This window comes from Aquila chrysaetos (genome assembly GCF_900496995.4).
Source record: "Aquila chrysaetos chrysaetos chromosome W unlocalized genomic scaffold, bAquChr1.4 W_unloc_1, whole genome shotgun sequence".
NCBI lineage: Eukaryota > Metazoa > Chordata > Aves > Accipitriformes > Accipitridae > Aquila > Aquila chrysaetos.
In genome coordinates, this window is record NW_024470321.1 from 1,428,285 (window position 1) to 1,442,532 (window position 14,248).

Below are 14,248 nucleotides of genomic sequence, written 5' to 3' on the forward strand. Positions count from 1 at the left end.
CAGCCCTGCAGACACCAAGGTCAGTGAAGAAGGAGGGGGAGGAGATGCTCCAGGTGCCAGAGCAGAGATTCCCCTGCAGCCCGTGGTGAAGACCATGGTGAGGCAGGCTGTCCCCCTGCAGCCCATGGAGGACAATGGTGGAACAGATATCCACCTGCAGCCCATGGAGGACCCCACACCACCGCAGGTGTATATGTCCTGAAGGAAGCTGCAGCCCATGGAGAGCCTATGCTGGAGCAGGCTCCTAGCAGGAACTGCAGCCTGTGGAGAGGGGCTCGCACAGGTGCAGTCTGTTCTTGAAGGAAATGGACCCATGCTGGAGCAGTTTGTGAAGGACTCTGTCCTGTGGGAGGGACCCCATGCTGGAGCAGGGGAAAAATGTAAGGAAGGAGCAGCAGAGAGGAAGTGTTATGAACTGACTGCAACCCCCATTCCCCTGGGCTGTCCTGGGGATGGCTGGGGGGGGAGGATGTAGAAGAGTTAAGAGTGAAGTTGAGCCTGAGAAGAAGGGAGGGGTGGGAGTAAAGTGTTTTTAGTTTTGTTTGTATTTCTTACTATCCTACTATGTTACAATTAATTGGCAATAAATTAGATTAATTTCCCCAAGTCTAAAGATGAAGTCACTTTTCAGGACAGCATTTATAAAGCTTGGTATTTGTACATAACTAAGTTACACATGCAAAAAAAAAAATTATTGTGGAGCAGCTGATATGTGATAACTATTCACACCATGGTAACTTGGTTCTTGAATTCCTTCTTCCCTTTTTAAAAAGCTATTTAGATACTTGGGTTACTAAGTGATGTGCAGAAATTTTTCTAAAGCATCTAATGCTTTTTATTCTTTATTTTTAAAGAATGCCTCTGAAATGATTAAAACCCCTTGCAATATATTATCTTTATAAGTTTTCTACCCTTATTTACATTAATAGAGCCATAGTTTGCAGTAATCTGTTGGGAATACTTAAAGAGTAAGGATGTAAGAATAAAATCCTTAATAAGGTTTCTATGATTAACCTTTCCTGAGGTCATTATCACTTTCCTTAATTTATTTTTTCCAAGCTGTTCTGTAACTTAATTTTTTGAAGAAGTGTGACTGTATATTTGCTGTACTACTGAAAACAGTAAAATTGGTAACAGGAGATCATGAAATGGTTTATTATTATTATTGAAAATGGTCTGAAACTCTCTTCTGTTCACTTACATGGTGTCCTGGTTTCAGCTGGGATAGAGTTTATTTTCTTTCTAGTAGCTGGTATAGTGTTATGATTTGAATTTAATATGAGAAGAATGTTGATAACAGTGATGTTTTCAGTTGTTGCTAAGTAGTGTTTAGTCTCAAGTCAAGGATTTTTCAGCTTCTCATGCCCAGCTAGCAAGAAGGCTGGAGGGGCACAAGAAGTTGGGAGGTGACACAGCCAGGACAGCTGACCCAAACTGGCCAAAGGGGGATTCCATACCATAAGACATCATGCCTAGTATATAAACTGGGGGCACTGTGGCCTGGTGGGGGTGGATTGCTGTTTGGGAACTAACTGGGCATCGGTCGGCAAGTGGTGAGCAATTGCATTGTGCATCACTTGTTTTGTATATTCCAATTCTTTTTATTATTATTGTCATTTTATTATTGTTATCATTATTATTTTCTTCCTTTCTGTTCTATTAAACTGTTCTTAACTCAAGAGTTTCACTTTTTTTCCCCCCGATTTTCTCCCCCATCCCACTGGGGGGGGGAGTGAGTGAGCAGCTGCATGGTGCTTAGTTGCTGGCTGGGGTTAAAGCACGACACATGGTTCAAAGATCTTCAGGGGGAGATTGAACAGCTGGATGTGGGTTTGTATGAAGGAGCTGTGTCTGAATGGCACACAGTCAATGGAGGTGATACTTCATTCTTTGGTGGTGAATGGGGATCTCTAAATTGTAAATTCTGCAAAATGATATCCAAAGCCATATGGGGAGTCTGTTAATCAGAAATTATGAAGTTAGTGGAAGGAGTAGTGTTTATATTAATATTTTTCCTTGTGTTGAAAAATAATAGTTTTCAAAGGGACTTTTATTATAAAAGATTGAAGGCCTTTAGGGCAACAGTAGTGTTATGCTGTTACTTTTTTATACATCTAAAAGGGCTAGGCTATTTTTTTAGTCATTATAAGCTATTATCTGTAGTTTCTGTCTGTGTGTCCAGGGCAGGCCTGAGAACAAAGAAAACATTCTTAACTTCTGTTGTATTTCCCAGAGTTTGTTTTTCACAAGACACAGTGTTCCAATCCCACTTAAACTGTAGCCTCTAAATCTGTTTTATCTGATTTAGAGACTAAAATTCATCAAAAAGTTTTTCTATTTTTAACTTAAAAGAATTTAAGATCAATTAGGCTTCCTCCACAAGTTCATGTACATGTGCCTTCTTACAGTTGCTGAAGGAGGACTTACAGGCTTGGTGTAATTTTAAATAAGCCAGTTGACAGCTGTTGTGTGGTGTCGTTGACAGCTGGTTGTGTGCCTGGTTACTTGTTTTTTTGGTTGAACTGAAATTATAATATAAAAAATTTATGAAGAATGTTGACTTGTGTGGATAACGCTTTAATAGCTGAAAATGTAAGCTAAAAATCTGGACTTGAACACTCTTCATTTGACTGTTGTGAAAAGGAATGACATATAAAATAAATGTTTATTTCCTGGAAGTAAAAGTTTCCTTTCGAAAAAGGAAAAAAAAAAAAAAGACAAACAAGCTACAAGTCCTCCCCCCTCCTTGTGTGAGCTGAAATTGCATTATGATTCTTTGTCAGGATATCAGAATAGGGACTGATTCCCTACCTAAGTATGTTCTTAAGTATCTTGTTCCCTAACAAATAAAAATGACTAGAAATATATTTGAGTCAGTTTTGCAAAACCAGAAGTAAGTATATGTATTGGATTTGTGTGGCAAGGTTTTGGTAGCAGGGGGGTTACAGGGGTGGCCTCTGTGAGAAGCTGCTGGAAGCTTCCCCTATGTCTGACAGAGCCAATGCCAGCCGGCTCTAAGACGGACCCGCTGCCAGCCAAGGCCGAGCCAATCAGCAACAGTGGTAGTGCCTCTGGGATAACATATTCAAGAAGGGGAAAAAAGTTGCTGTGCAACAGAAACGGCAGTCGGAGAGAGGAGTGAGAACATGTGAGAGAAACAACCCTGCAGACACCCAGGTCAGTGAAGAAGGAGGGGGAGGAGATGCTCCAGGCGCCAGAGCAGAGATTCCCCTGCAGCCCGTGGTGAAGACCATGGTGAGGCAGGCTGTCCCCCTGCAGCCCATGGAGGTCCACGATGGAGCAGATATCCACCTGCACCCCATGGGGGACCCCATGCTGGAGCAGGTGGGTTCCCGAAGGAGGCTGTGACCCCGTGGGAAGCCCGTGCTGGAGCAGGCTTCTGGCAGGACCTGCGGATCTGTGGAGAGAGAGGAGCCCACATTGGAGCAGGTTTTCTGGCAGGACTTGTGACCCCACAGTGGAGTCACGCTGGAGCAGTGTGCTCCTGAAGGACTGCATGCCGTGGAAGGGACCTATGCTGGAGCAGTTTGTGGAGGACTGTCTCCTGTGGGTGGGATCCCATGTTGGAGCAGGGGAAGAGTGTGATGAGTCCTCCCCCTGAGGAGGATGACGCAGCAGAAAATAACGTGTGATGAACTGACCGTAAACCCCATTCCCTGTCCCCCTGTGCCACTGTGGGGGGTTGGTAGAGAATCCGGGAGTGAAGTTGTGCCCGGGAAGAAGGGAGGGGTGGAGGGAAGGTGTTCTGAGATTTGGTTTTATTTCTCATTAACCTACTCTGGTGGATTGGCAATAAATTGAGGTAATTTTCCCTAAGTTGAGTCTGTTTTGCCTGTGATGGTAATTGGTGAGTGATCTCTCCTGTCCTTATCTCTACCCACAAGCTCTTTGTTATATTTCTCTTCCCTGTGCAGCTGAGGAGGGGGGAGTGATAGATTGGCTTTGGTGGGCACCACTAGTGAAAAGTAGAAATATTGAAATGCTTATAAAACCTTAATTAGCCAGTGACTTAAGTGAATTTAGAATTTTTCCTCAGATGCAGATTTAAAGCAGGATTTATAATGTTAATAACTTACTTTTATGCCAGTGAACAGCTTGTGGACTTCTATTAAACAAAAAGCCACATAACATTTCAAGTGAGAGCAGAACTATGACGAAAATTTGGGAGAGAAAGGAGATGGCTTTTTATAAGATACATAAAGCTGTACCTCATTAGTATAGCTTATTTGCTAGAGCTGATGCTGTTTGAATAAAACAGTAGTTGTAACTCAGTGCTTCTAATTCTTGCATTTATTAAGACTTCTCATACTGTAAAAGTATCAGTGAGTAGATACTGTTTCTGAAAAGCAATAAGGAAGACCGCTTATCTATAATTTCCATTGTGTTCTGATTGAGATAATCTTATGATTTTTTAATGCCTTTTTAATAGGGAGCAGTTATTTATTAATCTAGCCATTTTTGGTTGATATTTTATGTGTGTGTATATATAAATTCTATAAAAACATTGCAAAAAAATTATAAAAACTTCTTGAGGTGTTGCTGATTTGGTATATACAAGGTTACGTCATCAAATCTAAATAAATACGTACTTTCAGCCTATAACAAGCTGCTAGGTAATTATAAAGAGAAGCAGCAGCTTTTCTTGAAGAGAATGTTGGGAGTATTAGAACCATTAGTTTTGATTTGTCTGAAAAGGCCGGAAACAATTTTCCTTTTAGCTATTGAATTAGCTCAGCTGAGCAGGTGGACAGAATAGAGCTGAATTCAAGCTCGTCTGGCTGAATGGGCACTACAGGTGAATGCTGTCCGGGTAATAATGCAATGCTCTGTTGTGCTGCTAATAATTTTGCAGAAGAAATGGAATGTTATGCTGTTCTTTTCAGGCATATGAAAGCAATGCTTTAAATGACACGGTGTGTTAATACACTGTGCTGTTATGAATGCAAATGCAAAATGAAGTGACCAGATGCTTTGACTGGTAAAAGCTGGCTGTTTGTCCTTGGTGTCTTCTAATCTCATGTTCTTAGTGACCCAATAAAAGCTTATGTCCTTCCTTTCCCCCAAGGTTAATTTTTTTTTTTTTTTTTTTTTTTTAGTTTTCATTTATTTTCATGAGCAAATACTGCACCTGAAAGTGACATTGCATTTCAGTAATCGTGTAGTTAGCATCAAAATACCTATATGGTATAGTGCATAAGGCTAGCAAGGATATCATCTCAGAACTTAGCTATTCAATTTGCTTTCTCTTGCTCTTTTTTTTTTTTTTTTTTAAGAAAAAGCAGGGATTTCTTTGTGTGTGTGTGTAGAATCTAATTATTATTTTAATTATAAACTTGTTCTTTGATAATATTGCCCTTGACCTGATTTCTTAAACCTGCAGAGTACCAGTGGTAATTTGTATCTATAAAGTCTTCATCACTCTGTGTGTGTCTGTACACACATGAAAGTATGCACATAGGTATATTGATATTAAAATATACAAGGAACATGATTAAAACATGAATTTATTTAATGACTTATTATTACCTGTCTTGCTAGATTTGAAATGGTTGAAATTATACTTGGAGTCTCTCCTGAGATACAATAATATAGAAGTTGTATTGTTCCTGTCCAGCTAGAGAGCTGGCTGGCCCTGGTTAATCTGTATGGGAACATGGCCAGCTTCCATGAGGAGTGCTGGTGAAGGGGAGCTGGCTGGGCTCCCCCCTCTCCTTGCTGGTGGATAAAGTCTGTGGAGGGGCTAGTTTCCTTTGAGAGGGGCTGCTTGGTTCATATACAGCTCCTTGCAATGGCTGTGAAGACATAGAAGTGCAAGAGGACAGCAAAAAATAAATTGCTGGTGACTCTCTCCAAGGGAAATAGCCATTGAAAAGCACTCTGAAGTTAAGGACAACCCACTGTAAGCAGTAGGAAATGTGTCACAATATTTGGAACTGTGCTTCCCTCTGGGTGGATTTATAATGCTGTTGCCCTTGGAACCAGTATGGATTTCTCTGTGTGCACATGCGTGTGGGTGGGTGTTGTGAGACAGATAAAACTGTAAGTGACCCTTTAAATTTAGGACCAAGGGGAAATACAAATTCAACACTTGAGTCCCTCAGATTATGTGAGAGATGAAAATAAAAACTGAGTAGTGTTTTCATCTTCCTATCATGTCAGAGCTCCTTATTGTGAACTTTCATCTAGTTTGGTCTGTGCATACTCACTGGGGGAGAAAGGATGAAAGAATATTATTAGTTTTAAGGAACAGGTCTTTCGGGGACATAGCCTCTCTTAACATTTCTTAATATCCTGTGAGAAACTGTCACTTTGAACAGTGGCTTTCATAAGGAAGAACTATGTTTTGTGCATAGCCAAGGAAGCAATAGCTGCAGTCTTAGAGCCTTAATGTGAGGGGAAAGAGGGAAAGGATTTCACAGTGCATTCTCAAGGCTGGTAACTGGAAAGTTATATCCTCTTTAGTTTAGCCTTGCCTTCCCACCTCCCTCAGATTACCTCCTATTCTATTCCTTTATTGGAGGTTATGGCTAGAATTATCCATATGATTTCTAGGTAAAGATTCCTCTGTATGTGTGGTTTTTTTTTTTTTTTTTAATTTTATTTTATTTAATTTTATGGAAGAGTGTTTTTGTTTGTTCCTTATCAAATGGCTAATGTACCCCCCCCCCCCTTACCTGAAGTTTAATTATGTAATCACATGTAATGACACTGAGGCAAATCTGAGACAATAGAGTAGCCAGGATGACAAGTATATGGGAGTGAGATGAATGCTCTTTTAAGAAACGTCTATGAGTTGCCTTGAAACTAGGTAGGTGTAGGTCTAGATGGTTACTGCTTGTTCAGTCTTCTTAATAAGAAAGAGGAGCGTGAAGAAGTTCTTTACACTGGTACAAGGAAAAGGGTTAAATATGAGAAGAAAATATTTACTGTAAGACTTAATACTATCTTAACAGTGTAAGTTAAATATTTATGTTTATGGTACTCTCAAGATGTACTCTCTTTGGAAACCAATAAAGATATACAGTGAGTAATAAATATTGTAAAGTATATTTTTTTTAAAATTCATGTTATCCATGAGGATTCAAGTTGGTGGGAGGCTTTGGTTGCAAGACCCTGGACTTTTATTTTTTTGTGTTTGTTTGTGGTTTGATTGAAGTAAGAATTACTTTATCATTTTAGTACAGGTGGTATGTTTGAGCCTTGGAAACTTCCTTCTCTCTTTTGGGTGTAGTGCTGACTGAGCAAATGGAAGTTATGGATAATGGAAACTATAAGACAAGCATCTGAATACTGATATTTGATATATAGTAGCTTTATGTTTCTAACATAAGTTGATAATAATACTAGTAAGTTGACTGTCTAATTATGTATTCATAAACAGCTATCATGTTTTTATCTTACTAGCACAAAGGATGTGGAGTGTTCTGAAGCACAAACAACCAAAAAGCACAAGCAGAAGAGTCATGGGGGATAGTTTTACTATCTTCCCCAGGAGTATATTATATAGCACAATGAGATCCCAAATAGCTGCATGGGAGAAATGTTCTTAACCCATCATGTTAGAAGAACCAGCTTGATCTGCATTTATGTTTTGTACCACCTAAACCCATATGATAATGTTCTTTCTTTTGCACAACTAAATAACATATAAAAAGGTTCTAAACCAAAGTATCGGTTGCCAGCAGGTCAAGGGAAGTGATTCTCCCCCTCTACTCTGCTCTGGTGAGACCCCACCTGGAGTACTGCATCCAGTTCTGGGGTCCCCAGGACAAGAAAGATTGGAGTGTTGGAGTGGGTCCAGAGGAGGGCCACAAAAACGATCAGAGGGCTGGAACACCTCTCCTATGAAGAAAGGCTGACAGTCAGGATTGTTCAGCCTGGAAAAGGCTCCAGGGAGACCTTATTGTGGTCTTTCAGTATATAAAGGGGACTTATACGAAAGCTGGAGAGAGACTTTTTGCCAGTGCCTGTAGTGACAGGATGAGGGGTAATGGCTTTAAACTGAAAGATGGTAAATTCAGATTAGATATTAGGAAGAAATTCTTTACAATGAGGGTGGTGAGACACTGGAACAGGTTGCCCAGAGAAGTTGTGGATGCCCCCTCCCTGGAAGTGTTCAAGTCCAGGTTGGATGGGGCTTTGAGCAACCTGGTCTAGTGGAAGATGTCCCTGCCCATGGCAGGGGGATTGGACTAGATCTTTGAATGTCCCTTGCAACCGAAGCCATTCTATGATTCTATTTGTGTTTGGTTATTATAAGGAAAAGTAATTCTTTTCAGAAGGAATGCTCCATGATACCTAGGCTAAAGCCTAGAATTTGAGTGAATATCTCTTCTGGAAACAGTGGCCAACCATTTTTGAGGGGAAAAAAACATGAAAGCACTAAGAAGCACTTGCTGTTCTTAGTCTCTCATTTAAGATAGTGATATTTAATAATACAAAAAATGCTGCTTGACATAAATATTGCACTGTAACAGAAGTATAACTATTCCTATGACTTCTGTTTTCAGTAAAGAGATGTTTATGCTGGCTTTGGTATGATAAAACAATTCATTTTGAAAGCATTTATACATTCTAAGAAACAAAATGCTCTGCAGTATCCTTTGATTTCCTGGATGGAGGCCCTTAATACAAGTGGGAGGTCAAAAGTTAATGTTAGGCTGTCAAAACAGACCTTACAAATGTAAAATATGTTAAATATTACCATCACCCCCCCCCCCTTTGGAAAGTGTATTTTTATGTTTTTGCACTTCAGTTTTTAACATATTATTAAAAATTAACAAATTATATAACATACTGGGTTTTAATCTGCTTTTCTGATGTATACAAATATATATCAAGTATACTTTCCAGAAATTACAGTACTTATTTAAAATATCAATTAGAAAATCGAGCACCAAATATTTTATCTACAATTCATGAAAGCAGAATGTACAAAGTATAAAGTTGTATTTGTGAGGTAAATGTGGGTTTTTTTGTTTCCTAGATATGTTTTGGTACATGATAATTACGTATAATATTAGAAAACATCAAGAGATCCAGGCTCATCTTTTCCAGTTATAATGACTGAAATTTCATTCAGTGGAGAAAAATGTTAGTCAGTGGGGCCGGAGGGGGACAACAGGACAAATTAGGAGGAGCTGTTGATTCCCTCGAGGGTAGAGAGGCCTTACAGAGAGATCTTGATAGATTAGAGCACTGGGCAATCACCAACTGTGTGAAATTTAACAAGAACAAATGCTGGATTCTGCACCTGGATTGGTGTAATCCTGGGTGTACATATAGATTGGGGGACAAGAGGCTGGAGTGCAGCCCTGCAGAAAGGGATCTGGGGGTTTTGGTTGATGGTAAGCTCAATATGAGTCAACAATGTGCCCTGGCAGCCAGAAAGGCCAACTGTGTCCTGGGGTGCATTAAGCTCAGTGTAGCTAACCTGTCGAAAGAAGTGATTGTCCCATTATACTCAGGATTGGTGCAGCCTCACCTGGGCTCCACAATATTAGAAGGACATCAAACTGTTAGAATGTGTCCAAAGGAGGGCAACAAAGATGGTGAAAGGCCTTGAGAGCATGACTTATGAGGAGTGGCTGAGGATACCTAGGTTTGCTCAGCTTAGAGAAGACTGAGGGGTGACCTCATTGCTGTCTACAACTTCCTCAAGGGGGGCAGTGGAGGGGGAGATGCTGATCTATTCTCTGCCGTGTCTGGTGACAGGACCTGAGGGAATGGCTTAAAGCTGCATCAGGGGAAGTTCAGATTAGATATTAGGAAATAGTTCTTCACTGAGATGGTAGTCAAGCACTGGAATAAGCTCCCCAGGGAAGTGGTCATGGCCCCAAGCCTGTCAGTGTTAAAGAAGCATTTGGACAATGCTCTTAGATATACGGTTTAACATTTAGGTTGCCCTGTGTGGAGTCAGGAGTTGGACTCTGTGGTCCTCATGGGTCCCTTCCAATTCAGGATATTCTATGATTCCATGATTCAAAGCATATTCTGCTTTACCAATTTGTACTTTAATTTTTGCAGGGTGTGCGCCAGAAAAAATAGTAGTAATGCAATAATTTGTGCATGATGTTTGTGTATAAGGGGTTACTGCTGCATTTAAGCAACTTGACTACCTTCCTGGCTCTGCTATGAGTGTGGTATCAGTGAATGTTTTGATCTTCTCATAATGCCAATCATGGGAATTTAAAAGGTCAAAAATATATAAAAATAGTGAAATCAAGGTTTGATTTCAGTGCTGTAATAGTTTTAAACCCCACGCTCCACTAGGAATAATGCTGTAATCATTGCAGCTTTGCTTAGATAACCTTGGAGATTCATTATTCCCACCTTTTCCTTGTTTTGTTGTAGTTAATAATGTTGCTTGTGTTCTTCTTTAAAAAAAAAAATACTTGAAACTTTCTTTCTGTGTGCTTTTCTTGTAACAGTATAAAAATATTGACTTTCTTCCCCTTGATCATAACAATCTAAGAGAAGCTATTAATGTGAAGATTTCATAAGTTCCTGTATATTGTGCTGAAAATGACTGTATTCACTTCTGTCCTGGTTTTGGCTGGGATAGAGTTTATTTTCTTTCTAGTAGCTGGTATAGTGTTAAGTTTTGGATTTAGTATGAGAAGAATGTTGATAACACACTGATGTTTTCAGTTGTTGCTAAGTAGTGTTTAGACTAAGTCAAGGATTTTTCAGCTTTTCCTACTGCCCTGCCAGCAAGAAGGCTGGAGGGGCACAAGAGGTTGGGAGGGGACACAGCCAGGGCAGCTGACCCAAAGTGGCCAATGGGGTATTCCATACCGAGTGATGTCATGCCCAGTATATAAACTGGGGAGGGAGTTGGCCTGGGGGGGTGGACTGCTGCTCAGGAACTAACTGGGCATCAGTCAGCGAGTGGTGAGCAATTGCATTGTGCATCACTTGTTTTGTATATTCCAATTCTATTATTATTATTATCATTATTATTATTATTTTCTTCCTTTCTGTCCTATTAAACTGTTCTTATCTCAACCCATGAGTTTTACTTTTTTTCCCTGATTCTCTCCCCCATCCCACTGGGTGGGGGCAAAGTGAGTGAGCCTAGTTGCGTGGTGCCTAGTTGCTGGCTGGGGTTAAACCACGACAACTTCCTAATAATTTCTGTGCAATCCCATAAATTTTATTAGATCTATAATTCATATTCTTTTATTCTATTTTAGTGCATTCTGTGCTGGAAATTTTCCATTATTTCCTTTTTCACCAGGACTACTTTTCACACTTTGCCCCTGTACATAGAATCATAGGAACATTTAGGTTGAAAAAGACCCTTAAGATCATTGAGTCCAACCGTTAACATAACACTGCCAAGTCCACCACTAAACCATGTCCCTAAGCGCCATGCCATGGCTACTCATATTTTAAATACCTCCAGGGATGGTGACTCAACCACTTCCCTGGGCAGCCTGTTCCAATGCTTGATAGCCCTTTCAGCCATTTCCTCTTGTCCTATCACCTTTTACCTGGGAAAAGAGACCAACGCCCACCGCCCACCTCACTACAACCTCCTTTCAGGTAGTTGTAGAGAGCTATAAGGTCTCCCCTCAGCCTCCTTTTCTCCAGGCTAAACAACCCCAGTTCCCTCAGCCGCTCCTCGTAAGACTTGTGCTCCAGGCCCCTCACCAACTTGGTTGCCCTTCTCTGGACATGCTCCAGCACCTCAATGTCTTTCCTGTAGTGAGGGACCCAAAACTGAACACAGTGCTCAAGGTGCGGCCTCACCAGTGCCGAATACAGGGGAACAATCACTTCCATAGTCCTGCTGGCCACACTATTTCTGATACAAGCCAGGATGCCATTGGCCTTCTTGGCCACCTGGGCACACTGCTGGCTCATATTCAGCCGACTGGACCAACACCCCCAGGTCCTTTTCCTCCAGGCAGCTTTCCAGCCATTCTTCCCCAAGCCTGTAGCATTGCATGGGGTTGTTGTGACCTAAGTGCAGGACATATGACACTCCATGCAGTTGAGGAGAGCTAGAAACGTTCTCTTCACTCTTGCTGCTGGCTTAACCACAAGATTAGTCTGTGGGAAGAAACAGGATGGTTTATTGAGCATTGACTTAAGAAGGGACAGACTTGAGGAAGCACATAAGCAGAGAGAAATGACATTTTTATATGTGTATGTGTAGTAGTATACTTTTTTTGTGTATGTGTGGCTATATGAACAAAGACATTTGGTCCAATTCTGTTCCCTTACAGACTTCTAGAAAAGCTGAAGATAGGAGTAGAAACAGTTTTAATTCAGCACCAGTGAATCATAGTCTTTGCAAGTTTTAGCATACCTTTAGATCTCCAAATACAGTTTATCATCAGCCTTAGGCTGACAAAGCCTTAGTACAGTGCCACCCAATTAAAGAACCACAAAGCTGAATAAGATATAGACTCCTTAGGTTTTACTTTCTTCTTTGGATTTTAATTTGTTTGCCTATATATTGCAATTTTTATAGACTTAGAAAGTGTAAATAATCTGAAATACTGTCGTCTTTAATGTAATACAGATGGCTTTATCAGCATGTTTTCTTTCCAGTTGTGTGTGATTTTGATTGCTACCTAAACTTCCAGCAAAGAATTAAAAGAATTACAAGCTTCAATTTTTATTTTATTTTAAAACAGAGTAGATAATACAAACATGTTCTTACCATCTCAGTGGCTAAATTTGTACTTAATGATTTTTTTTTTTGAGTAATATGGATTCCCTCTTAAAGAAGCATTATGTTGAGCAAAAATGGAAGTTACTTTGTATTCCAATGATTTAGAGACATTTGGTGCAAATAATTTTCTTACGCATTAGTTAAAGCAAAATTTTCGATAAGAGTTAATCATGTCAAAAAGGCATACCATATACTATTCTGTGCTTTATGGGTTCATATTGAACAGACCTTTGTACTAAATGTGTGACATATATCTTGCAGGAAAAAGTGTAAAATATTATGGAATTATTAAAGCAATGTGTGATATGGTACTTGATTTCACTTCATATATAAGAACATGACTTCATTTTATAGGTTTCAGAAAAAGGGAAAAACTGAGATCTAAGGGTAGCCTGAAGCATTTTTTTTGTATGCAGTAGTTCTGCATTGCCTAGGTCTGTAATTCTATAAACTCTTGAGAAAAGTCATGTTCTCTCCCCTTTGATAGATTACATCCTGGTGGCCAGTCAATGCCCTGCAGAGATGGTCTGTGTATTTGGTGCTTTACTCTTGACCACAGCACAGTCTGGGGATCATAGTGAAGGCTGATTGTGGAAGCAGGCTTGGTCTAACTTTTCAACTTTGGAGAAGTTTGATTGCAATAGCAACCATTTGTGTTTCCACAGAAGAAGTAAAATAGGTCTGTATATAACATTGTGCTTGATTTTCTGTGAATGTGTGTGTAAGGAAGACTTGTGTTAGAAGTTTGTTTTATACATGTGGGAGATGGGGCTAAAGGCTTCACAACAAAGTCCACAGTGTCATGGTCTGTTTGGATCTCAAATTTTCAGGACAACGTACTCTGTGATTTAAACTTTATTTCATGATCTCATTAAGAAATACAACAAACAAACACGACAAACAGGGGCTCAATCCCCTTTTGCTTAGACTAGTCTAGCACGTGAATTCACTTATTTACCATTCAAGTCATAAGGTTTCGTAACTTATAACCCATAACTCTTAATATCGTGTACCTATGAGCAAAAGAAAATAATTAGTTATCTAGCCGACAGTGAGAGTGCTCATCCTTCCTCCTCCATCACGGTGCAGGCATCCCCTGTATCACACCAGGAAGCATGAAAGCCTCAGCAGTCCAGCTGCTGTTGGATCCGCTTCAATAGCTTTTTGGGTAAGCTAATGTTTTATACCTTCTAGCTTGGAGGTTTGGTCTATACCGTTTCCATAAGTTAGCAGATTCTGAGGAGACTACCGGACAAAAGATGATGGCTGCAGGAGACAGCAATCTGCAGGTGATAACGGCTGTACAATAGCCCCTTAGCGCTTTCTGGCCACCTGTCCTGCCTACATGGTGCTCTGGCTTTGACCTAATGGCGCTGCTCCCAGCATACATCAGGCCTTAGCATGAGCTGGGTTAGCCAAAAATCTAAGCAGGAGTTGAGTGAACAGTCACGCACAGTAAAGACAAAAGCTTTTAGAGGCTTCCAGTTTAGATTTTGCAGTGTACTACCTCAGAAATACTTAAGGGTTGGCAGCACAGCATCA

At 40.3% G+C, this 14,248-nt stretch overlaps 1 protein-coding gene across 2 annotated transcripts in view; it reads left to right on the forward strand.

Moving 5' to 3' along the window:
• LOC121232877 (guanine nucleotide-binding protein G(q) subunit alpha) overlaps positions 1 to 14,248 on the forward strand; it is a 129,231-nt gene that overhangs the window by 21,703 nt on the left and 93,280 nt on the right. Inside the window, exon 2 of one of the 2 annotated variants that reach the window (XM_041121379.1) lies at positions 13,796 to 13,874. The exons of the other annotated variant lie outside the window; for it this stretch is intronic. The gene's annotated coding sequence lies outside the window, so the exon portion shown is untranslated. The remainder of the gene's footprint in view (positions 1 to 13,795; positions 13,875 to 14,248) is intronic. 2 annotated transcript variants of the gene reach the window in all.